The following is a 26,479-nucleotide window of genomic DNA, read 5'->3' as shown; positions in this document are numbered from 1 at the left end:
TTTGCGCCATGCAAAACGTTACGTACCTCTGGCCCATAGAAACACTGCATGTGGTCACTGCAAGGAAGCTGCACCACCATAGAGGATCAATGCAGGGGATGTAGGGACACTGCATGAGGTCACTGCAAGGAAGCAGCAGCACCATAGAGGATCACTGCAGGGGATGTAGCAACACTGCATGAGATCACTGCAAGAAAGCAGCAGCACCATAGAGGATCACTGCAGGGATGAAGAGACACTGCATGAGGTCATGGCAAGGAAGCAGCACCACCACGGGGGATTACTGCAGGGGAAGTAGAAACACTGCATGAGGTCACTGCAAGGAAGCAGAAGCACCACGGAGGATTACTTCAGGCGATATAGAGACACTGCATGAGGTCACTGCAAGAAGCAACTGCACCATAGAGGATTACTGCAGAGGATGTAGCAACACTGCCTGAGGTCCCTGTGAGGAAGCAGCAGCACCTTAGAGGATTATTGCAGGGGATGTAGAGACACTGCATGAGTTCACTGCAAGGCAACTGCAACACCATAGAGGATTACTCAGGGGATGTAGCAACACTGCATGAGGTCACTGCAAGGAAGTTGCAGCACCATAGAGGATTACTGCAGGGGGTGTAGCAACACTGCATGAGGTCACTTCAAAGAAGCAGCACTATAGAGGATTACTGCAGGGAAATATAGTGAAACTGTATGAGGTAACTGCAAGGAAGCAGCAGCACCGTAGAGGATTACTACAGGGGGTGTAGCAACATCATTGCATGAGGGCACTGCAGGTAAGCAGTAGCACCATAGAGGATTACTGCAGGGAAATGTAGAAACACTGCATGAGATCACTGCAGGGGAGCAGCAGCACCATAGAGGATTACTGCAGGTGAGGTAAAACACTGCATGAAGTCACTTCAAGGAAGCAGCAGCACCATAGAGGATTACTGTAGGGGATGTAATAACACTGCATGATGTCACTGCAAGGAAGGACTGTGCCATAGAGAATTACTGCAGGGAAATGTAGTGACACTGCATGAGGTCTCTGCAGGGAAACAGCAGCACCATAGAGGATTACTGCAGTGGGATAGAAAAACTGCATGAGGTCAATGCAGGGAAGCAGCACGACTACAGTGGATTATTACAGTGGATGTAGGGACACTGTGTGAGGTCACTGCAAAGAAGCAGCACCATAGAGGATTACTGCATGGACATATAGCGAAACTGCATGAGTTCACTGCAAGGAAGCAGCAGCACCATAGATGATTACTACAGGGGGTGTAGCAACACTGCATGAGGGCACTGCAGGTAAGCAGTAGCACCATAGAAGATTACTGCATGGAAATGTATAAACACTGCATGAGATCACTGCAGGGGAGAAGCTGCACCATAGAGGATTACTGCAGGTGAGGTAAAACACTGCATGATGTCACTGCAAGGAAGGACTGCGCCTTAGAGAATTACTGCAGGGAAATGTAGAGACACTGCATGAGGTCTCTGCAGGGAAACAGCAGCACCATAGAGGATTACTGCAGTGGGATAGAAAAACTGCATGAGGTCAATGCAGGGAAGCAGCACGACTACAGTGGATTATTACAGTGGATGTAGGGACACTGTGTGAGGTCACTGCAAAGAAGCAGCACCATAGAGGATTACTGCATGGACATATAGCGAAACTGCATGAGTTCACTGCAAGGAAGCAGCAGCACCATAGATGATTACTACAGGGGGTGTAGCAACACTGCATGAGGGCACCGCAGGTAAGCAGTAGCACCATAGAAGATTACTGCATGGAAATGTAGAAACACTGCATGAGATCACTTCAAGGAAGCAGCAGGACCATAGAGGGTTACTGTAGAGGATGTAATAACACTGCATGATGTCACTGCAAGGAAGGACTGCGCCATAGAGAATTACTGCAGGGAAATGTAGAGACACTGCATGAGGTCTCTGCAGGGAAACAGCAGCACCATAGAGGATTACTGCAGTGGGGTAGAAAAACTGCATGAGGTCAATGCAGGGAAGCAGCACGACCACAGTGGATTATTGCAGTGGATGTAGCGATACTGCCTGAGGTCATTGCAAGAAAGCTGCAGCACCATAGAGGATTACTGCAGGGGATGTAGAGACACTGCATGAGTTCACTGCAAGGAAACTGAAACACCATTCAGGATTACTGGAGGGGATGTAGCAACACTGCATGAGGTCACTGAAAGGAAGCAGTAGCACCATAGAGGATTACTGCAGGGGGTGTAGCAACACTGCATGAGGTCACTGCAAAGAAGCAGCACCATAGAGGATTACTGCAGGAAAATATAGCGAAACTGCATGAGGACACTGTAAGGAAGCAGCAGCACCATAGAGGATTACTACTGGGGGTGTTGCAACACAGCATGCGGGCACTGCAGGTAAGCAGTAGCACCATAGAGAATTACTGCAGGGAAATGTAGAAACACTGCATGAGATCACGGCAGGGGAGCAGCAGCACCATAGAGGATTACTGCAGGTGAGGTAAAACACTGCCTGAAGTCACTTCAAGGAAGCAGCAGCACCATAGAGGATTACTGTAAGGGATGTAATAACACTGCATGATGTCACTGCAAGGAAGCACCGCACCATAGAGAATTACTGCAAGGAAGTGTAGTGACACTGCATGAGGTCTCTGCAGGGAAACAGCAGCACCATAGAGGATTACTGCAGTGGGATAGAAAAACTGCATGAGGTCAATGCAGGGAAGCAGCACAACTACAGTGGATTATTACAGTGGATGTAGGGACACTGTGTGAGGTCACTGCAAAGAAGCAGCACCATAGAGGATTACTGCATGAGGACACTGTAAGGAAGCAGCAGCACCATAGAGGATTACTGCAGAGGGTGTAGCAAAACTGCATGCGGTCACTGCAGGGAAGCAGCAGCACCACAGAGGATTATTGCAGTGGATGTAGCAACACTGCATGAGGTCACTGCAAGGAAACTGCAGCACCATAGAGGATTACTGCAAGGGAAGTAGCAACACTGCATGGAAGAAGCATCATAGATGATTACGCAGGGGATGTAGAAACACTGCATGAGGTCACTGTAAGGTTGCAGCACCATAGAGGATTACTGCAGGGTTGTAGCAACACTGCATGAGGTCACTGCAAGGAAGCAGCAGCACCACAGAGGATCACTGAAGGGGATGTAGCAACACTGCATGAGGTCACTGCAAGGAAGCAGCAGCACCATAGAGGATCACTGAAGGGGATGTAGCGACACTGTGTGAGGTCTCTGCAGGGAAGCAGAAGCACCATAGAGGATTACTGCAGGGGATGTAGCCACACTGTGTGAGGTCTCTGCAGGGAAGCAGCAGCTCCATAGAGGATCACTGAAGGGGATGTAGCGACACACTGCAGAGCACCATAGAGGATTACTGCAGGGGATGTAGTGACACTGAGTGAGGTCACTGCAAGGAAGCAGCAGCACCATAGAGGATCACTGAAGGGGATGTAGCGACACTGTGTGAGGTCTCTGCAGGGAAGCAGAAGCACCATAAAGGATTACTGCAGGGGATGTAGCAACACCAACACTGCCTGAGGTCACTGCAAGGAAGCAGAAGCACCATAGAGGATTACTGCAGGGGATGTAGGGACACTGTGTGAGGTCTCTGCAGGGAAGCAGAAGCACCATAGAGGATTACTGCAGGGGATGTAGCAACACTGCATGAGGTCACTGCAATGAAGCAGCAGCACCATAGAAGATCACTGAAGGAGATGTAGCAAACCTGCATGAGCTCACTGCAAGGAAGCAGCAGCAGCGTAGAGGATCACTGCAGGGGATGTAGAGACACTGCGTGAGGTCACTGCAAGGAAACAGCAGCACCAGAGAGGATCACTGCAGGGGATGTAGTAAACACTGAGTGAGGTCACTGCAAGGAAGCATCAGCATCATTGAGCAGTGGTTCTTAAAGTGTGGTCTGGGGACCCCTTCGTGTCCACCACTCCTACTCATGGGGTCCGTGACTGATTAGAAAATTAAATAACATTATTAGATTAATAGAGTGTATATAAAGGAAGATGGAAAATGTAAAGATGTACATTTAAAACATTCTATAAATGTGAAGGAATTTTAAATTAGAGGCTAAACATGAAGTTGCTGCCCTGGGAGTGATTCGTGGGAGCCCCGCAGGTGCTTTACATAGAGTATATAGCGGGAAGGGGCCGCTCCACTGCGTTAAGAAAAGCTCCAATCTTACCATTAAAATTACAATTGTGTTTTTTTGAGTACTTGTTTGTGAACAGTGTGCTAGTGATGGAGGTGTGATCTAGAGGGAGTGATGTGGGGTGGAGGGGATGTGTTCTAGTGAGGGAGGTGTGGTCTGCAGGAGTGATGTGGCATAGTGGGATGTGTTCTAGTGAGGGGAAGTGTGGTTTAGTGGGAGTGATGTTGGATAGTGGGAAGTGTTCTGGTGAGGGATGTGTGGTCTAGAAAGAGTGATGTGGGATACTGGGGATGTGTTCAAGAGAGGGAGGTGTGGTCTAGAGGGGTGATGTGGGATAGTGGGAAGTGTTCTAGAGAGGGAGGTGTGGTCTAGAGGGAGTGATGTGGAATGGAGGGGATGTGTTCTAGAGAGGGAGGTGTGGTCCAGAGGGATTGATGTTGGATAGTGGCTTGTGATCTAATGAGTGAGGTGCGGTCTAGAGGGAGTGATGTGGGATGGAGGGGATGTGTTCTAGTGAGGGAGGTGTGGTCTAGAGGAGTGATGTGGGATAGTGGCATGTGTTCTAGTGAGGGAGGTGTGGTTTAGTGGGAGTGATGTTGGATAGTGGGATGTGTTCTGGTGAGGGATGTGTGGTCTAGAAAGAGTGATGTGGGATACTGGTGATGTGTTCAAGAAAGGGAGGTGTGGTCTAGAGGGGTGATGTGGGATAGTGGGGATGTTTTCTAGGGAGGAAGGTGTGATGTACTGGAGTGGGTTGATGTAGTATTATAGATCTGGCCCAGTGGAGGTGTTGTGATCTAGTGGATGTTACATGACCTAATGGAGATGTGATCTAGTGGAGATGTGATCTATTGGAGGTTCCTTGATCTAGTGAAGATGTGGTCTAGTGAAGGAGTTGTGATCTAGTGGAGATGTGGTCTAGTGAAGAAGTTGTGATCTAGTGGAGATGTGGTCTAGCGGAGGAGTTGTGATCTAGTGGAGATGTGGTGTAATGGAGATATGGTCCTGCTGCAATGTTCTGGTACAGAGAAGCTGAAGATTATACAGTCTAGTGGTGGTTATGTGGTCTAGTGGAGATATGGTCTAGTGGAGATGTGCGCTAGTAGCGATGTTGTCTCGTGGAGATGTGGTGTATTGGAGATGTGTTTTAGTGGTTATGTGGTCTAGTGGAGATGTGCTAATTGTGGTGTTCTGGAGCGGAGGAGATGTAGGTTATACAGTCCAGTGGTGGTTATGTGGTCTACTGGAGATGTGACCTAGTGGCTATGTGGCTTAGTAGAGATGTGGCCTAGAGGGGTGATGGTGGATAGTGTGGTCTATGATTGGTTTTGTGGCCTAATGGAGATGTGGTCTACTGGAAATGCTGGTTATAGAGTTTAGTGGAGGTGCTGAGGCCAAGTGGAGATGTGGACTAGTGAAGATGTAGTCTAATGGAGATGTGGTCTAGTTGTGGTGTTGTGGTATAGAAGAGATGCAGGTTATACAGTTTAGTGGTGGTTATGTGGCCTAGTGGAGATGTGGACTAGTGGAGATGTGGTCCAGTTGTCGTGTTGTGGTATAGAAGAGAAAGGTTATACAGTTTAGTGGTGGTGCTGAGGCCTAGTGGAGATGTGGCCTATTGGAGATGCGGCGTAGTGCAGATGTGGTCTAGTTGTGGTGTTCTGGTATGGAAGCGATGTAGATTATACAGTTTAGTGATGGTTATGTGGACTAGTACAGGTGTGGCCTAGTGGAAACGTGGCCTAGTGGAGATGTGGTCCAGGAGATGCAGGTTCTACAGTTTAGTGGTGGTGCTGAGGCCTAGTGGAGATCTGGTCTGCTGGAGATGTGGTCTAGGTGCAGTGTTCTAGTATGGAGGAGATGCAAGCTTGCAGAGACATTGTTGTCTCGAGGACATGTGGCCTAGTAGAGATGCGGTAGAGTTGCGTTGTTCTGGTATAGAGGAGATGCAAGCTTGCAGAGAGGTTGTGGTCTCGAGGGGATGTGGTCTAGTGGAGATGCCGTCTTGTTGCGGTGTTCTGAAGTAGAGGTGGTGTGAGCTTGCAGAGGGGTTTGCTCAAGGGGATGTGGTCTAGTGGAGCTGTGGTCTAGCTGCTGTTTTCTGGAGTGGAGGTAGTGTGAGCTTGCATAGACATTATGGTCTTGAGGTGATGTGGTTCAGTGGAAATGTGGCTTAGTGAAGATGGGGTCTAGTTGCAGTGTTCTGGTATTCAGGAAATGAAGCTTGCAGAGACGGTATTGTCTCGAGGAGATGTGGTCTAGTTGTGGAGTTCTGATTGTGGTCTCGATGGGATGTGGTCTAGTTTAGATGTGGCTTAGTGGAGATCTGGTCTAGATGCTGTGCTCTGATATACAGAAGATGAAGCTTGCAGTGACGCTGTTGTATCGAGGAGATGTGTTCTAGTGGAGATGTGGTCTAGTGGAGATGTGGTCTAGTTGTGGTGTTCTGGTATAGAAGAGATGCAGGTTATATAGTTTAGTGGTGGTGCTGAGGCATAGTGGAGTTGAAGCCTAGAGCAGATGTGGTCTAGTTGCGGTGCACTAGTGTGGAAGAGATGCAAGCTTGCGGAGACGTTATTGTCTTGAGGAGATGTGGTCTATTTGTGGAGTTCTGATTTAGAGGAGTTGCAAGCTTGCAGAGATGTGGTCTAGTTTAGATGTGGCTTAGTGTAGATGTGGTCTAGATGCTGTGCTCTGGTATAGAGGAGATGAAGCTTGCAGTGACGCTGTTGTCTCGAGGAGATGTGGTCTAGTGGAGATGTGGTCTAGTTGTGGTGTTCTGGTATAGAAGAGATGCAGGTTATATAGTTTAGTGGTGGTTATGTGGTCTAGTGGAGATGTGGCGTAGTGGAGATGTGGTCTAGTTGTGGTGGTCTGGTATAGATGAGATGCATGTACTATGGTTTAGTGGTGGTGCTGAGGCCTAGTGGAGATGTGATCTAGTGGAGATGTGGCCTAGTGGAGATGTGGTCTAGTTGTGGTGTTCTGGTATAGAAGAGAATCAGGTTATACAGTTTAGTGGTGGTGCTGAGGCCTAGTGGAGATGTGGACTAGTGAAGATGTGGTCTAGCGGAGATGTGGTCTAGTAGTGGTGTTGTGGTATAGAAGAGATGCAGGTTATACAGTTTAGTGGTGGTGCTGAGGCCTAGTGGAGATTTGGACTAGTGAAGATGTGGTCTAATGGAGATGTGGTCTAGTTGTGGTGGTGTGGTATAGAAGAGAAGCAGGTTATACAGTTTAGTGGTGGTTATGTGGACTAGTGCAGGTGTGGCCTAGTGGAAACGTGGCCTAGTGGAGATGTGGTCCAGGAGATGCAGGTTTTACAGTTTAGTGGTGGTGCTGAGGCCTAGTGGAGAGGTGGACTAGTGGAGATGTGGTCTAGGTGCAGTGTTCTGGTACAGAGGAGATACAGGTTATACAGTTTAGTGGTGGTGCTGAAGCCTAGTGGAGAGATAGACCAGTGGAGATGTGGACTAGTTGCAGTGTTCTGTATAGAAGAGATGCTGGTTATAGAGTTTAGTGGTGGTGCTGAGGCCTAGTGGAGATGTGGACTAGTGAAGATGTGGTCTAGTGGAGATGTGGTCTAGTTGTGGTGTTGTGGTATAGAAGAGATGCAGGTTATACAGTTTAGTGGTGGTTATGTGGCCTAGTGGAGATGTGGACTAGTGGAGATGTGGTCTAGTTGTGGTGTTGTGGTATAGAAGAGATGCAGGTTATACAGTTTAGTGGTGGTTATGTGGCCTAGTGGAGATGTGGACTAGTGGAGATGTGGTCTAGTTGTGGTGTTCTGGTATAGAAGAGATGCTGGTTATACAGTTTAGTGGTGGTTATGTGGCCTAGTGGAGATGTGGACTAGTGGAGATGTGGTCTAGTTGTGGTGTTCTGGTATAGAAGAGATGCAGGTTATACAGTTTAGTGGTGGTGCTGAGGCCTAGTGGAGATGTGGACTAGTGAAGATGTGGTCTAGTGGAGATGTGGTCTAGTTGTCGTGTTGTGGTATAGAAGAGATAAAGGTTATACAGTTTAGTGGTGGTGCTGAGGCCTAGTGGAGATGTGGCCTATTGGAGATGCAGTGTAGTGCAGATGTGGTCTAGTTGTGGTGTTCTGGTATGGAAGAGATGTAGATTATACAGTTTAGTGATGGTTCTGTGGACTAGTGCAGGTGTGGCCTAGTGGAAACGTGGCCTAGTGGAGATGTGGTCCAGGAGATGCAGGTTCTACAGTTTAGTGGTGGTGCTGAGGCCTAGTGGAGATGTGGACTAGTGGAGATGTGGTCTAGTTGTGGTGTTCTGGTATAGAAGAGATGCTGGTTATACAGTTTAGTGGTGGTTATGTGGCCTAGTGGAGATGTGGACTAGTGGAGTTGTGGTCTAGTTGTGGTGTTCTGGTATAGAAGAGATGCAGGTTATACAGTTTAGTGGTGGTGCTGAGGCGTAGTGAAGATGTGGTCTATTGGAGATGTGGTCTAGTTTTGGTGTTGTGGTATAGAAGAGATGCAGGTTATACAGTTTAGTGGTGGTGCTGAGGCCTAGGGGAGATGTGGCCTATTGGAGATGCGGCGTAGTGCAGATGTGGTCTAGTTGTGGTGGTCTGGTATGGAAGAGATGTAGATTATACAGTTTAGTGATGGTTATGTGGACTAGTGCAGGTGTGGCCTAGTAGAAACGTGGCATAGTGGAGATGTGGTCCAGGAGATGCAGGTTTTACAGTTTAGTGGTGGTGCTGAGGCCTAGTGGAGATGTGGTTTAGTGGAGATGTGGTCTAATTGTGGTGTTCTGGTATAGAAGAGATGCTGGTTATACAGTTTAGTGGTGGTTATGTGGCCTAGTGGAGATGTGGACTAGTGGAGATGTGGTCTATAGTGTTCTGGTACAGAAGAGATGCAGGTTATACAGTTTAGTGGTGGTGCTGAGGCCTAGTGGAGATGTGGACTAGTGAAGATGTGGTCTAGTGGAGATGTGGTCTAGTGGAGATGTGGTCCAGTTGTGGTGTTGTGGCATAGAAGAGATGCAGGTTATACAGTTTAGTGGTGGTGCTGAGGTCTAGTGGAGATGTGGCCTATTGGAGATGCGGGGTAGTGGCGATGTGGTCTAGTTGTGGTGTTCTGGTATGGAAGAGATGTAAATTATACAGTTTAGTGATGGTTATGTGGACTAGTACAGGTGTGGCGTAGTGGAAACGTGGCCTAGTGGAGATGTGGTCCAGGAGATGCAGGTTCTACAGTTTAGTGGTGGTGCTGAGGCCTAGTGGAGAGGTGGACTAGTGGAGATGTGGTCAAGGTGCAGTGTTCTGGTACAGAGGAGATACAGGTTATACAGTTTAGTGGTGGTGCTGAAGCCTATTGGAGAGATGGACCAGTGGACATGTGGACTAGTTGCAGTGTTCTGTATAGAAGAGATGCTGGTTATAGAGTTTAGTGGTGGTGCTGAGGCCTAGTGGAGATGTGGACTAGTGAAGATGTGGTCTAGTGGAGATGTGGTCTAGTTGTGGTGTTGTGGTATAGAAGAGATGCAGGTTATACAGTTTAGTGGTGGTGCTGAGGCCTAATGGAGATGTGGACTAGTGAAGATGTGGTCTAGTGGAGATGTGGTAGAGTTGTGGTGTTCTAGTATAGAAGAGATGCAGGTTATACAGTTTAGTGGTGGTTATGTGGCCTAGTGGAGATGTGGACTAATGGAGATGTGGTCTAGTTGCCGTGCACTACTGTGGAGAAGATGCAAGCTTGCGGATACGTTGTTGTCTCGAGGAGATGTGGTCTAGTGGAGATGTGGTCCAAGAGATGCAGGTTCTACAGTTTAGTGGTGGTGCTGAGGCCTAGTGGAGATGTGGACTAGTGGAGATGTGGTCTAGTTGTGGTGTTCTGGTATAGAAGAGATGCAGGTTATACAGTTTAGTGGTGGTGCTGAGGCCTAGTGGAGATGTGGACTAGTGAGTATGTGGTCTAGTGGAGATGTGGTCTAGTTGGGGTGTATTCGTGTGGAGGACATGCAAGCTTGCGGATACGTTGTTGTCTCGAGGAGATGTGGTCTAGTGGAGATGTGGTCTAGTGGAGATGTGGTCTAGTTGTGGTGTTCTGGTATAGAAGAGATGCAGGTTATACAGTTTAGTGGCGGTGCTGAGGCCTAATGGAGATGTGGACTAGTGAAGATGTGGTCTAGTGGAGATGTGGTAGAGTTGTGGTGTTCTGGTATAGAAGAGATGCAGGTTATACAGTTTAGTGGTGGTTATGTGGCCTAGTGGAGATGTGGACTAATGGAGATGTGGTCTAGTTGCCGTGCACTACTGTGGAGGACATGCAAGCTTGCGGATACGTTGTTGTCTCGAGGAGATGTGGTCTAGTGGAGATGTGGTCTAGTTTTGGTGTTCTGGTATAGAAGAGATGCTGGTTATACAGTTTAGTGGTGGTGCTAAGGCCTAGTGGAGATGTGGTTTAGTGGAGATGTGGTCTAGTGGAATGGATTGTGTGCCTTGCAGGCTACAAACTGCTCTCTGTAGAGTAGGATACTTATAGATTTACTCAGCTGTCCTGCTAGGATTGCACCTAACAGGTCTCTGCAGCGGGCACATAAGCCTCTGGCTAAGCCTGTTTACCAGGTTGGTTGCTAAGGCTTTGGAAACAAGCACAGGAACCGGTCAGACCTGCTGGCAGAGTGCAAAGGTGCCTGTCACTGGGGCCTACAGCACTGCACCACCTGAAGTCTGAGCCAGGAAGCGTGCATGTGGAGCCGAGCCAGGGGTCTGTCTGGGATGTAAACCGAGCCGAGCCATCTGAAGATTTACCAACTAAATCATACAGCAAATGTCAAGTAAAAATATGATACTGATTCTTTTAACGTAAAAACAGGTTATTTCTTGAGGGCCTGCGTTTCACTAAATTAATTAGGTTATATCACCCTTGGGTATCTGAGGAAAGTAATTGTTTTGAGCCATGGGCATTTCCCCACCTACAATCAATCAATCAATCAGGGAATTTGTAAAGCGCACTACTCACGTGAGGGTCTCAAGGCACTGACATCACTGCAGCTAGTAAACCGAGCTGCATGTTTATGACTTTTGTGGCATGGGGCAGAACAGCAAGGTGACCGTCACAGGAGAAGGGAAGGAATACGCTGTGTTTTCCAATATTTTGCATTCCTGTCCCTGCGCTGGTGCACAATGGGCTCCCTAGTGCCAACGAAGGCACCCTTGCTGCAGTGTAAATAGGATTGTTTTGTGCAGAAAGAGCTGTCTTTTTTCACAAAAGTAATACTGAGAGGTGTTCTCCTCCTCCTATGTGTGCTGCAGAGTTCCGCGTACACAGAAAAAGAAAAAGCGAGGAGCTATAAGCTACGCCTCTTCTGGGATGGTGTATCTTTTTGACGCATTCCCAGGTTTGCCAGGTTTGGTAAATCTGGAAACGCATCAACAACCATGCAAGTTACGTGAGAGCACCCACTGCAAAGCCCATGGAACACCTCCCTGGTGTCGAGTAATGTAACGCACTGATTTGTGCTGCGTCGCAGTACTCCAGATTTACAAGCCATTCAAAGGCACACAAAGGGGCTTTGTGTGGTTTCAAAAATCGGACTTAAGGTTTGCGTCATTTTTGCACCACGTTGTGTGGTGCTAGAGAGACGCCTACCGCCACAGTCAAGAGACTTTGGGGGTCATTACAACCCTGGCGGTCGGTGTTAAAGCGGCGGTAAAACCGCCAACAGGCCGGCGGTAAAAAGAACGGAATCACGACCGTGGCGGAAACCGCCAACATAGACAGCCACTTTAACAATCCGACCGCCACGGCGGTACAAACAAACACTGCGGCGGTAACCGCCAACAGACAGGCGGAACACAATGTACCGCCCACACTATTACAACCCACCAATCCGCCACTTTTTCCGGGGCGGATTCACCGCAAACAAAAACATGGTGGAAACAGGAATTGGAAGGGAAAACGCTCACCTCTACACACCCCACAAGGAATCAGGACGCCATGGAGCTCGAACTCCAGATTCTGCCAGCCTTTATCTTCCTGCTCCTCTACCAGGAGCACGAACGCCGGCGGCAAAGACAATGGTGAGTACTGCACCTACGACACAGGGGAGGGTAAAAACAGTGACACACACACGCAACACCCTCACCCCCACCCTCACCCACTACAACACACACACAAATACATATTGATACATAACAGTCGAATAATTGTGATATAATCAATTACATACATCAAAAATATTTACAAATATATACATTTATACTATATACAATTATATACACCAAGAACACAAGTCCAAGGGATTCCACCACCATAGTTCGTGGATCACTGAGCCCAAAAGGCATGGGCGAGTCCCACACCCAATACCCGAATAAGACGGAGAGAACATTGCAGGGGCATCAGATAGAAATAAAACAGCCACCTCAGGGGGAAGGGAAGAGGGGCACCTCAGCCGGTTGAGTGCACGACGCCAGATCCACGAGGGGGCTCAATGCCCATTGATGTATCCTGGGGAGTGCAAAGCCACAGTCTCTCAAGTCTCTACAGTGGGTGGCTTGCCCACTGTTCAATCCTGGGGAGTGCAAAGCCACAGTCTCTCAAGTCTCTACAGTGGGTGGTTTGCCCACTGTTCAATCCTGGGGAGTGCAAAGCCACAGTCTCTCAAGTCTCTACAGTGTGTGGCTTGCCCACTGTTCAATCCTGGGGAGTGCAAAGCCACAGTCTCTCAAGTGGATAACATTCTCCTCTGGTTTCTGGAGGGGGACTGGTGCCCAGAGTGCTTCATCCTGCCAAGGACTGGGGTAGTGGATGTGATACTCCACTGGTTCTGGAGGGGGCCTTGTGCCCAGAGTGCTTCATCCTGCCCGTGGCGGACTCAGTAGCGTCGGAATCATTGGCGCTCACTGGCCTGCGGTGCTGCTTGCGGCAGTGTCCTGGGCAGTGGTTCAGCTGGTGGAGGTCTTGTCCTGGCCTGTGGTGCTGCGGTCTTGTCCTGGCCAGCAGTGCTGCTTGCGGCGGTGTCCTGGGCAGCGGTTCAGCTGGTGGCGGTCTTGTCCTGGCCTGCAGTGCTGCTGGCGGCGGTGTCCTGGGCAGCGGTTCAGCTGGTGGTGGTGTCCTGGGCAGCGGTTCAGCTGCTGGCGGTCCTGTCTTTGGCAGCGGGGCTGCTGGCGGTCCTGTCTTTGGCAGCAGGGCTGCTGGCGGTCCTGTCTTTGGCAGCTGGCCTGCTGGCGGTCCTGTCTTTGGCAGCGGGGCTGCTGGCGGTCGCCTCCTGGGCAGCGGGGCTGCTGCTGGCGGTCCTGGTTTTGGCAGCTGGACTGCTGCTGGCGGTCCTGTCTTTGGCAGCGGGGCTACTGGCGGTCGCCTCCTGGGCAGTGGGGCTGCTGCTGGCGGTCCTGTCTTTGGCACCGGGGCTGCTGGCGGTCCTGTCTTTGGCAGCGGGGCTGCTGGCGGTCGCCTCCTGGGCAGCGGGGCTGCTGCTGATGGTCTTGCCTTTGGCAGCGGGGCTGCTGCTGGTGGTCCTGTCTTTGGCAGCGGGGCTGCTGGCGGTCGTCTCCTGGGCAGCGGGGCTGATGCTGGCAGTCCTGTCTTTGGCAGCGGGGCTGCTGGCGGTCCTGTCTTTGGCAGCGGGGCTGCTGGCGGTCATCTTCAGGGCAGCGGGCTGCTGGAGGTCGTCTCCTGGGCAGCAGGGCTGCTGCTGGCGGTCCTGTCTTTGGCAGCGGGCTGCTGCTGGCGGTCCTGTCTTTGGCAGCGGGGTTGCTCGCTGTCGTCTCCTGGGCAGCAGGGCTGCTGCTGGCGGTCCTGTCTTTGGCAGCGGGGCTGCTGGCGGTCCTGTCTTTGGCAGCGGGGCTGCTGGCGGTCGTTTCCTAGGCAGCGGGGCTGCTGGCGGTCGTCTCCTGGGCAGCGGGGCTGCTGCTGGCGGTCCTGTCTTTGGCAGCAGGGCTGCTTCTGGCGGTCCTGTCTTTGGCAGCAGGGCTGCTGCTGGCGGTCCTGTCTTTGGCGGCGGGGCTGCTGGCGGTCGTCTCCTGGGCAGCAGGGCTGCTGCTGGCGGCCTTCCCCTGGACAGTGGGGCTGCTGGCGGTCTTGTCCGCCATGCTGATCTTCCCAGACTTGCCGGTTTTACTGTGCCCCTTCCCCACCTTGGATGGTGTCGCAGCTGTCTCCACACTCCGAACTGGACCCCTGGGAGCGGCTTTGGTGGCTGATTTCTTTCCCCTCTCCCGCCGGGCACTGGCCAACTTCTGATGCTTGACAGGTGGGGGACTGTCCGTGCTGTGGCTCCTTGCCACACTGGCTGCCCTGCTGCCTGGTGCACTCCATAATCCGGTGACTACTGGCACCACTGGTCCCGCCGATGTTGTGGCTGAGGTGCTAGGTTGGGACCTGGAGAGTCGGGCCCTAGGAGACTGAAGGGGTGGGGGAGGTGAGGGAAAGAGGTCAAGGTTGGACAGTTAAAGTTTCTTAGGAACACTGGGACGGGTAGATGGAGGGGGTTTGGGAGTGGAGGAAGAGGTAGTGGTTGTAGGAGGTGTACGTTTGCTGACTTTGGGTGAAGGTGCATGGGCTGGAGGCTGTCGTGAGGTGAATGGCTGTTGGGTGGGTGTGTGGCTGTGTTTGTGTACCTTGGGAGGTGGCCTCACAGACACACTGGGAGAGGACACAGGGGATGTGTGAATGGTAGTGGGGGTGGTGACTGCATGTGAGCGGGGTGTGGTGGTGGGTGTGCTGGTGATGGATGTAGTGGCTGAGGATGTAGTGCATGCAAGTGTGAGTGGAGACGAGACAGGGAGGGAGGAGGGAGACGAGGAGGGGGACATAGTGGAGGCAGTGGTTGTTGGTGTGTCTGCATGTGTGTGATGCTTGCGTGAGTGCCTGTGGGATGTGTGGTGCTTATGTTTGCCAGAGCTTCCCTTGTGTGTTGAGGTGTGTGCATGCTGGTCTGATGGTGTGCTTGGGATAGGCAGAGGTACAGGGGATTGGGTCTGGGTGGAGGAAGTTGGAGGGGGCAGGCTAGAGACAGGGACAATGGCTGCCATCAGTGCTGAGGCCAGAGTCTGAAAAGCTCGCTGAAGCGCTGCCTGACCAGAGTGAATGCCCTCCAGGTATGCATTGGTTTGTTGCAACTGCCTCTCTACACCCTGGATGGCATTCAAAATGGTAGACTGCCCAACAGTGAGGGACCTGAGGAGGTCAATGGCCTCCTCACTGAGGGCAGCAGGGGTGACTGGGGCAGGGCCTGAGGTGCCTGGGGCGAAGGTGATGCCCATCCTTCTGGGTGAGCGGGCACAGGGCAAAAGCTGAGGGCCTGCTGGGAGGGCGGTGCTGGTAGGGGGGTGGCGGCTGTACCTGTAGATGTGGGGGGCACAGATGGGGCAGCCACCACAAGGGAGCTCCCATCAGAGGAGGAGTCCATCTCGCTGGTGTCAGCTCCTGTCCCCGCCATGGAGCTCCCCTCGCCCTCCGTCCCATTAGTGAATTCGGAGTCCGTAGTCTTGCCCTCCAGGGCCATGTGGGATGCATCTCCCTCCTGCTCCGGTGCCACTGCTCCTCCGCCTGATGATGCTAATGCATACAAGAACAGGGAGACCACAAAAAAGGGGGGGGGAGACAGAAGAAAGACATGTTCAGTGCATGCAATACCGCTACCGTTGGCGGACACGACAGACACAGAAGCCCCCTGCACTACGCCGCGCACTTGGGGTCCACTATTCAATCCCTGGGACATGGCTTACAAGGCTATAGCCGATTTCTGCACACATGGATGTCACAGGAGCCTGACTAGGTGTAGTTGGCACTGTACACAGGTGGGGTGGGGTGCCACAGGGCCTGCCTGAAGAAGGGAACTTAACTACCAAACTCGCCGTGGTCTAAGGGAACCCACAGGCCACCTCCCCCACCCAGACACCTACAATGTGCACTGAATCAGCAGAATGAGAGTGTACTCACCCCCTTGTTGCTGCTGTGATGCCCTCAAGCGCCCATCCAACTCCGGGTACGTTACCGCCAGGGTCCTGAACATCAGGGGGGTCATGGTGCGATGGGCACCCCTCCCACGTTGGGAGGCCATCCCCAGCTGATCCTCCGCCGTCTTCTTGTTCCAGCGGCGAATGTCCTCCCATCTTTTCCGGCAGTGGGTGCTCCGTCTGTGTTAGACCCCCAGGGTCCGGACTTCCTTGGTGATGGCACACCAGATGTCCTTCTTCTGGGGGCGCTGACCTACAGGAATTGCACAGGGGAAAAAGAGTAGTAATTACCAACTGCATCGTCACAGTCATTGGCCCGCATCCCTACCCTTGCCATGATGCACATGCACTCACCGTTGTTTCATGCACGCCTCATTCTCACCCCCCCATCTTTCATCCACCCCACTCCACACAGGCATTGCCCATACAGCATGCTCACAGTGTACTTACCTGTTTGTCTGGAGGACCGTAGAGTAGCGTGTACTGGGGGAGGACACCATCCACGAGTTTCTCCAACTCCTCCGTGCTGAAGGCAGGGGCCCTTTCCCCAGACACACGAGTCATTGTCTCTTCCAGACCGAGGTCACAGCAGCACTTGCAGTGTAGGTCCTCTCCTGTCGAAGATCAGGTATTGAGTGATTGAACAGAGAGAAAATGGCGGTCATGTCCGCAGCGGTGCGTACCGTCACCGCCGGCATACATCGTCATTGGCTCCTGGGACCCATAGGGTCCAATGTTAACCAATGCAGAATTGCCCCGCGGTCTTCGACCGCCTACCGCAACGGTGTACAACGCCAGCGCAGTTACCTCATATCCCCTTGTTCCACCTTACAGGTCAGGCAGCCGCCATTTCAGGGGCCCACATGGCTTTATTTTTGACTGCGTCACACATACCTAGGCCTTGCCTAAACACTATTACAGGCAAAATTCGATTTATGAATATTTTCAGAGTAAGCTGTGTTGACGTACCTCAGAGTTGGTTGACTCTCTGCTCGCTGTTCTCCTCCATAGGCACCGTCTGCTGGGGCATGTGAGGAGATGGCGGCATCCTCCGGTGTACAGACTGCTGGTGGACCTGTCGACAATGGAGGAAAGACATGTGATCATCACCTACAGGCTTGATCGTGCCACAATCCAGGAACTGTGTGCCCAGTTGGAGCCAGACCTGATGTCAGCTATCCGCCATCCCACAGGAATCCCCCCTCAAGTGCAGGTGCTGTCAGTACTCCATTTCCTAGCAAACGGGTCTTTTCAAACAACAGTGGCCATAGCATCAGGGATGTCCCAGCCTATGTTTTCCAACGTGTAGTCCAGAGTGTTGTCTGCCCTGCTGAAACACATGCGGAGCTACATCATTTTCCCTCAGGTGGAGGATTTGCCTACAGTGAAAGGTGATTTCTATGCCCTGGGACATATCCCCAACATCATAGGTGCCATTGATAGGACACATGTGGCCTTGGTCCCCCCACGCAGGAGTGGACAGGTGTACAGAAACCGGAAGAGTTACCATTCCATGAATGTGCAGATGGTGTGTTTGGCAGACCAGTACATCTCCCATGTTAATGCAAAATTTCCTGGCTCAGTGCATGACGCTTACATCCTGCGGAATAGCAGCATCCCTTATGTGATGGGGCAACTCCAGAGGCACCGGGTGTGGCTATTAGGTGAGCACATGGACCCAAATCAGTGGGAATAGTTGTCTGGGTCTTTGGATGTCCCTATGAGTTAGTGTGTGTCTAACAGTTGTCCCTCGCCATTTGCAGGTGACTCTGGTTACCCCATCATATCATGGCTACTGACCCCAGTGAGGAATCCCAGGACAAGGGCAGGGGAACGCTACAATGATGCCCATGACCGAACTAGGAGGATTATAGAGCAGACCTTCAGCCTCCTGAAGGCCAAGTTCTGGTGCCTCCATATGACAGGTGGTTCCCTATTCTACTCACTAAAGAAGGTATGCCAGATCATCGTGGCCTGCTGTATGCTTCACAACTTGGCTTTGCGACAACAGGTGCCTTTTCTGCAGGAGGATGGTCCAGATGGAGGTGTTGTGGCAGCTGTGGAGCCTGTGGACAGTGAAGACGAGGAAGCAGAAGAAGAGGACATCGACAACAGGAACACGGTGATCCTGCAATATTTACAGTGAGACACAGGTAAGAAGACAAACCTGCCTGCTACATCTAATTTAAATCTAATACCTCTCTACTGTCTGTCATTTTCACCCAGTGTATGGTCACTGAGTTGTCACTTTCCCTTACGATTTCACAGATGTGGGTCCCACTGTGTGACATCTGCTTTGTTTCCTCATGGACTAGAGCTGTGTGACATAGGTATGTTGACATTACATTTGAAAGAGCATTTTGCCACTATAATTGCTAATACACTATTTCGAAATCACAGACAGACTCCAGATTGTTTTGTGCTGTAAGGGTGTTTATTTAAGTGCTCAATATTGGAGGGGGTTGTAAAATGGTGAGGGGTGATGGTGGAGGAATGTCCATGGCAGAGTCCAGTCTATTAGTCTCACAGGTGCATTGTCCAAAGGGGCATGGGAAGTGGAGCTGGGGCAGTTTAAGGATGGACAGGGTGAAAAGGTGGGACAAATGGATGACAATCAGGGTGGTCTCATTTCTTGGCGGGGGTCTTGGCATCATTTTCTCTGTCTTTGTCCTGGATCTCAGGGACCATTTGCGGGGTGGTTCTCCCTCTGCAGGGGGTGGGGTGCTGGTGTGGTGGTCCTGTTGCGGTGCCTCCTGTCCACTAGCGCCGGCGGAGGTGGTGGGCGGTTCATCTTCCAGGCTAGTGTCAGGGGCCCCTTGTTGTGCCACAGTGTCCCTCCTGGTGTTGACGAGTTCCTTCAGCACCCCTACAATGGTGCCCGGGGTGGAATTGATGGATTTGAGTTCCTCCTTGAAGCCCAAATACTGTTCCTCCTGCAGCCGCTGGGTCTCCTGAAACTTGGCCAGTACCGTTGCCATCGTCTCCTGGGAATGGTGGTATGCTCCCATGATGTTGGAGAGGTGCTCGTGGAGAGTGGGTTCCCTGGGCCTGTCCTCCCGCTGCCGCACAGCAGCCCTCCCAGTTCCCCTGTGTTCCTGGGCCTCTGTCCCCTGAACCGTGTGCTCACTGCCACTGCCCCCAGGTCCCTGTTGTTGTTTGGGTGGTGGGTTAGCCTGGGTTCCCTGTAGTGGTGGACACACTGCTGATTGACGTGTCCTGGGGGCAGAGGTATGGGTCCGCTGTGTGGGTGCTGTGCTGGTGTTTCCAGAGGGGGGAAGCCCTGTAGAGGCTTGTGCCAGTGTGAGGGGAACCGATTGTCCTGAGGTCCCAGATGGGCCGGGCTGGTCATCTAGATCCAGTTGGACAGAGCTGCTGTCATCACTGTGGGCCTCTTCTGTGGGTGGAGTGGACATGTCTGGACCCTCCTGTCCGGTGACGTTGGGTAGGGGTCCTGCAGGGGTGTAAAGGCATAATTATTGCATCTGTGTGTGCCATGGTGTGCAATGGGTGGGTGACCGTGTACCCCAGTGCTTGCATTCCTGTGTAGGACCTTGTGTGATGATGGTTTAGGGGGGTGTATGGGTATGTGCAGTGGCCATGCTTTGGTGATGGGTGCCCATGCTTTAGTGTTGCATGCAGGGCTTGGGTTTGGGATGGGTGGTTTGTGATATTGGGACATGCGTAAGGAGTAGGAGTGATGGGGGTGAGGGCGAGGGTGGGGGTATGTAATGGCATGCAGGTAGGGTGTGGGATATAGTAGTAAAGATTTGACTTACCAGAGTCCATTCCTCCAGCTACTCCTGCGAGGCCCTCAGGATGCAGAATAGCCAAGACCTGCTCCTCCCATGTTGTTAGTTGTGGGGGAGGAGGTAGGGGTCCGCCGCGAGTCCTTTGTACCGCGATGTGGTGTCTTGAGACCACGGAACGCACCTTCCCCTGTAGGTCGTTCCACCTCTTCCTGATGTCATCCCTAGTTCTTGGGTGCTGTCCCACTGCATTGACCCTGTCCACGATTCTTCGCCATAGCTCCATCTTCCTAGCAATGGAGGTGTGCCGCACCTGTGATCCGAATAGCTGTGGCTCTACCCGGATTATTTCCTCCACTATGACCCTGAGCTCCTCCTCAGAGAACCTGGGGTGTCTTTGCGGTGCCATGGGGTGGTGTGGGTGATGTGTGAGGTGGTGTGTGTTGTGATGTGTGGGGTGATATTTAGTGGTGTGTTTTGTGAGGTGCGTGGATGTTATGTGGGTGATGGTTTTGAGTGCCTGTGGATGCTCGTTTGCAGATGGTGGTGTCTCTCTCTGGCCTTCAGTCGCAATTGTTGTCATAGGGGTTTGTGGGTGATGTGGGTGTGTGTTTTATATTGTATTGGGTGTGTGGGAGTGGTGTGTGTATGTGTATCAGGTGTGTGTATTTCGAATTGTCCAATGTGGATGTGTTGTGTGAAAGTGTGTGTATTTTGAGCGTGGCGGTGTGTACTGCCAATGGAATACTGCGGTTGAAAGACCGCCGTGTGGATTAGTGGGTCGTGATAGTGTGGGTGTATTCCTGTTGGTGTGACGGTGGAGGATTTCTTATCGCCAGTTTATCACTGACCTTTGGTGTGGCGGACTTGTGTGGGTGTCTAGATTTTGGCGGATTCCGGCCTTTGGGTCATAATGGCTGTGGCGGAATTCCATGGCCGCGGTGGTGTGTTGGCGGTCTTCTGCACGGCGGTAAGCGGCTTTTACCGCCAATGTTGTAATGACCACCTTTGTCATGTGCAGTGTCCCTCTCTTTGAAAATACTGTTGTGTGTAGAGCAGCATTTTTGCCTACTGTATTTTAGGTACGTGATGTTTTCATGTAGAACTCATCCTGAAATGAATTTCTTCAAGGTGGTCTCAGACTTGACTCTCAGTTAAAATGAAGCAGGGAGAAGCCTCAAGTGAAAATGTTTGTTGATGCAGAACCCCAGGTACATTTGGTGTGTCACAGCTACCGGAACGTGAAAGTAGGCATTGTTAATAAACTCCACTCTGGATCCAGGGGATGGTCTTCTCGAGGGTCTCCATCTTGAATGGCACTGATTCCACTCATAAGTTCAAGTCCTTCAGGTCTACCACCAATCTGTGTCCTCCTGAAACCGTGGGGACCAAGAGATTTACTGAAGTCACTCACTCACCCCTCTTTCTCCAGATCCTCATCACTGCTTTTTTGAACTGAGGATCTTGGATCAAATTCTTGAAGACAGCTCTCTATTTTACATTATTTTTATTATATATTTTATTATTATGCACAAGAGGGGGGTAGTGCACATCAGACATCACATTTCATAATGCAAATATAGTTACAAATTTATCAAAGAGCATAGCATTATTCATCAATTTCATGATATCTTCCAATATAGTAAGCCACCAGAAGATAATATTAAACTAAATCCAAAATCCAAAATGCAGCTTGCGAATAATACGAGAGAATGCAAGAAATTCAGACCAGTATAAAAAGAATGCTCCATTCAATTCATGCCCCTCCGAGACACATTTTGTGCTTGTTGTGGACGTGACACCAGAACCTGGAGGGATCCACACAAGCCCGCCAGGTGGCCCTTTGGGGTCACTCCTCTAATCTGCACCTGAAGTGCTGCATCTGTCCTCCCATCAGGGCTCAGCATTCTCAGAGCAGGGCTGCTTGTCCTGAGATGTTTGCTTCTGGCTCTCCTGAGCCTTCACCATAGAGCTCTTTCCATGTTCACAACAGGGAGAGAATTGATGGCTATCTGAAAGATTTCCCAAACTGACCTGAGAAAGCTGACTGGTGTTGTCTGATCTATGAGGAATGTGTTTTCTCTTTAAAAGTTTATGAAGCTTTTCATCTGGAAGGAATGAAGTTGATAAGTCACAGGAGTTACCACGGTTGGCTTTGCACGTATATAATGTATATAAAGATGCTACTAAGTCCTGCCTGAAGACAGGCCACCAAACAGAAGTTCATGGAATTCCACTTAAAGGCAGAGCTTGACCCACAATGGTATATTTTGGTGTGGTGGGCTCTCTTGTTGGTGATCTGTGGGGGGTGCGTAAAGTTGGCGGGAATGGACAGAGTGAGGCTCATCCGTCACAAAGGGGTTCAAGACAGCTTGTATGTTCTGCTCACTTGTCAGTGACTGAGGGAGGTTGAATGAGGTTCATTAGACAGATACATTCATCAGATGGGTGCAAACTGCACTTTACTTGCTGGTAATACTGAGACTGTAAAAGCATGTCACTCACATTTTAATCGTTTTTTTAAACTTTCTGAGACGCTTGAAGTTTTACAATTCTGACTGCAATGGTATTGCGTACCTCTGCGGAGGAGCATGTTTTATTCATAATAAATGTAAATAAACATAAGGACAAATTACTCCTCCTTTCAGACCTTTAACAGTGGAAAAGAAGAACTGTGCATATATTGTGGCCCACGATTGTGGCAACTGTGTTAGAATATTATTTGTAGGCCTGTGCGCTCAAAAGTTTACACTAATTTAGGTTACAAAAGAATTGATTAAAATCTCAGGGGCCTACTCATAAACTGCACTTTGTAGTAGGCTTAGTGGTACTACAATAGTATAGTGGAAGTGCTACAAAATACTGTTCAGGAACCTAAGTGCGGCGTCTCTGGCTCCGCCTCTCCTGTGTTTTATGTGCGGAGCTCTCCGCCCTAACGGCAGAGATCCCCTCACACTTACCTATGCGTTCTAGTAGTAAATGTGGGCGGGACAGGGAGGAGTGGCTGGAATATTGGGAATACTTCCTACTAAATGGGAGGGGTTTTGGGAGGAGTAAGGATGGGTCAGGGAGGGGTTTTGGGAGTGCACCTGCCCACTAAACATTAGGACCACCACTATTCACAAACTGCACTTCTAAAATTACTACTACCAAAAAAGGACCCAAATCAGTCGTAAAAGTACTCCGGCTCAGGCCTGGAGCAGTTCCACCACCACACGTGGCCGCACACTCGTACAGCAAACGCACAGGTAAGGACTTAAAATAGAAGCCCAGAGGAAATAATGTTAAAATTAATTCATTTATTTTACCTTGTTAAATATGTATATTTAGTTTAATATTAAAAACTCAAATATAACTAAATATTATTTTATTTTTAAAACATTTAACTACCTCTTTACTTAAAAAAATAAATGCAAATTTAATTTTAATAAATAATTCAAATTCATTCTATACATACCTCGTAGTAACTTTCAATACATAATAAATAAATATAAATATTTTACTTCAGGTGGATTTTTTTTAAAGTAAATCTTTAATTAATTAAATATTACATTTAAAGCTAAGTTAGTACTGATATAGCTTTTTTTATTTGCGCAGTTCTAAAATGAAAATATAAAAATAAATTTACATTACTAAACTTTTTTTTACTTTATTAAACTTTTATAAATTTCCCTGTACTTTACCATAGGGAGACCTCTGCGTCGATAGTGGAGGCCTCAACTAGACGTGCGGATCATCCAATATGGTTGTAAGGTTACTACTAACTTAGGTCGTGGATGACATTTTTTGTGACTCCTCCCCCTGTTTTGGGGGTAGGAACATGTAAATCTACATCTTTGAGTAACTGTACACATGTGAATGGTGAATACCCAAAAGTACTACAGTTACTTAAAAGTGTAGGAGTAAAGTCCCACGTGTAGATTTACTCATGTGTAAGTGTACCTTTGGTAAAAGTTCCCTTAGTATTTAGACGTTCAAAGCTCACATTTCATAATTTCACTATCCATTGCACACGCTTTAGCCGGAGTAATATAGTCCTAAATCTATTCATCTGATTATGTCTTGGTGGTTTTTTGGCCGAATGTCATATTCAAACATCTTGACCTAAATATCGTGTACAAAAGCATCGCCCCGTTGTTTGTAGATTTTCTATTATTACTTATTACCTCCAAGGGAGTGACATTTTTGTAAACAATATTTAAGGCACAATTTTTACCTCAGGCTATACAATATTTATATCACATGATATTGTGGTCCCACGCCTTGCTGAGGTGTGGTCCACATCCCTGTCTGTGAGACTAAGTTCAGCAATTCCAGAACCTTTTTGGGATCGACAGTTTGCACCCTAAACACTCACCTCTAGTGCGTGATGTTTTTTGTTGCTTGTATGGATTTTGCAGCCACTGCTTGTTGGTGATTTTAATTACAATACAGGTTTCCTCTCCAGGCAGCAGGGCACTGCTCCAGGTATCTTAGGATGGTGTCTTGGGTACTTCCTTTGTTCTCCCTTTTCAAAATCACCTCTCGTCTGCTTTAGGTAGGGCCACTGGAATTATGCCATTCTGCGGATGCTGCGATTTACGCATAATTATGGCATTGCCACATAATCCATCATCTGTTGCATTATCTGCAGATTCTAACAAAAAAACGTATTTCTAACTCAAACGGATCAAAAGTTACCAAAAAAATGGCAACTTGGGTTCCCACGCACCGGAACGCTTTTCTCCAAGGTTAAGTGGTCATCTTTCAGTTGCTAATTGCTGTATTTGGGTGTTTAATCTGTACTAATGAAGGTGAACTCTTTTCTCAGACACTCCTACCAGGTGTAAAAATGTCAAAATAATGAGGTAAATACTATGACAAAATGTCCTGCTATAATTTGCCATTTCTTGCCGCATGATTTGCCACATAATTTAGTCAACCCTGCTCCATAATTTGTCCTCCTCTGCTGCATAATTCCAGTGGCCCTGGCTTTGGGGTAGTTTACTTATAGGCTACAATGAGATAACTTCAGGAAATCTTCCACATTTCCCTGACAGCAAAGAAGCTAGGACTTCAGAGGAGACCAGAACAAAAAAAGCACTCCTGTTAGCTATCTGTGCCAGAGCCGCCGGAGGCCACTCTCTCAAACACCTTGGAGTTGGCATGGTTGATGCTGGCAGGTGTTCTCAGCTGCTAACCCTACCTGGGGCGACACTTTATTTACCGATCCAAGATGGCGGAAGCCACTTGGAGCAGTAAATAAAGAAAAAACTCTTGCACAAAAGTGCATTTCTGAAAGGAGAGCGCCCTGGCAGCAAATGGGAACTATAAAATAAAAATGTAGGAGTCCCGTGAGGAGTGGGGAAAGCAAAACAGAGTGGTTATGTGTAATATGGAAACCCAACAAGGGAGCCGGGTATTCTGAGGGGAGAGGCGCACGAGGGAAAAAGCTGGAAAAGACATGCACTCTCATGGAGTGCTTACAGAAAAAAGTAGTTCCCTAAATTTGAGCAGTGGAAGGATACAAGTCATTTGATCAAGATGGCGGTAAAGAGCTTATGCTCCGCAAGAGTGATAAACACAAGAGAAGGAAGGGAAGTAATTGAAAAAGACGCAAGCACATGAGAGTGGCAATAAAGCCAACCAATGGTAAGCAATGGGCGGGCTCTAAGTCCACTGTAAGTTTTTGATACGTCCAGAAGAGGTCTCTGCAGAAATCCAGTGCAGATCCATATTACAACCAAGAGCTTGAATGGATAAACTTGCGCAGCTTCACAGACACATGAAACTGTGACTTGATGACTCTGAGACAGAAGCTGTGACGTTAGTGGACAAAGTTTATTCTCATAAAACCCCGTTTACCCCTCTGGCTCTTCTAGTCAGATGTTACACATCTGGGACCCAAGTTTCCAGGCCCATTCAGACCCTGGCCTCTCTCTGCACTGAACATCTGTGTGATAAAATGAGAACCTCAGCCTCCAGTCCCATTCAATTTTTGGCCTCTTTGCACATCTCTGGAAGTCAATGGGCGCTCAGTCTCTATGTCCACTCATTCCTTAATGTCTCTGTGCACTGAAAACCTCAGGGGTGAAAATGGAGCACATTTAACCGTTGGTCTCTCTGCACTGAATGGAGAAAGGGGAGGGGGCAAGGCCCCCACGCCCACTGAATTTTTGACTGTTCTTGCCACTGAATCACTGGAAGAGTAAAAAGAAGGCTGGGGGTCCATGCCCATTCAATCTTTGGTTTTTCTCTCTCTGCACAGAACACCTGTGGGGGAAAAGAGGGTGTGAATAGAGTAATTGAGTTCAACACTCACTCAGTCCATATGTCTCTTAGCACTGGACCCCTCGGGAGTCGAAAAGGGACTCAGGGCCTCATTTACAAGGATTGACACATTGCTGTGTTGCCCCAGCAATGCGTCAAAAAAACATATGCTGCGTCGACAAAGTTTACAACTCCATGGATGCGCAGTATTTACAAGATGGAGCTCCATGGCGTAGGCTCCAAGGATGTGTCAGAAATACTGACGCATCGCAGGGAATGATGCTGCAAGGCATCCACTCAAAAACTGACGCGTTGCTGAAGTTGACATCAGAACTGATGAAACTTCGGCAATGCATCAACACTTGAGGTG

The sequence above is a fragment of the Pleurodeles waltl genome, chromosome 3_2 (genome assembly GCF_031143425.1).
Source record: "Pleurodeles waltl isolate 20211129_DDA chromosome 3_2, aPleWal1.hap1.20221129, whole genome shotgun sequence".
NCBI classification, from domain to species: domain Eukaryota; kingdom Metazoa; phylum Chordata; class Amphibia; order Caudata; family Salamandridae; genus Pleurodeles; species Pleurodeles waltl.
This window is presented reverse-complemented; position numbering follows the sequence as displayed.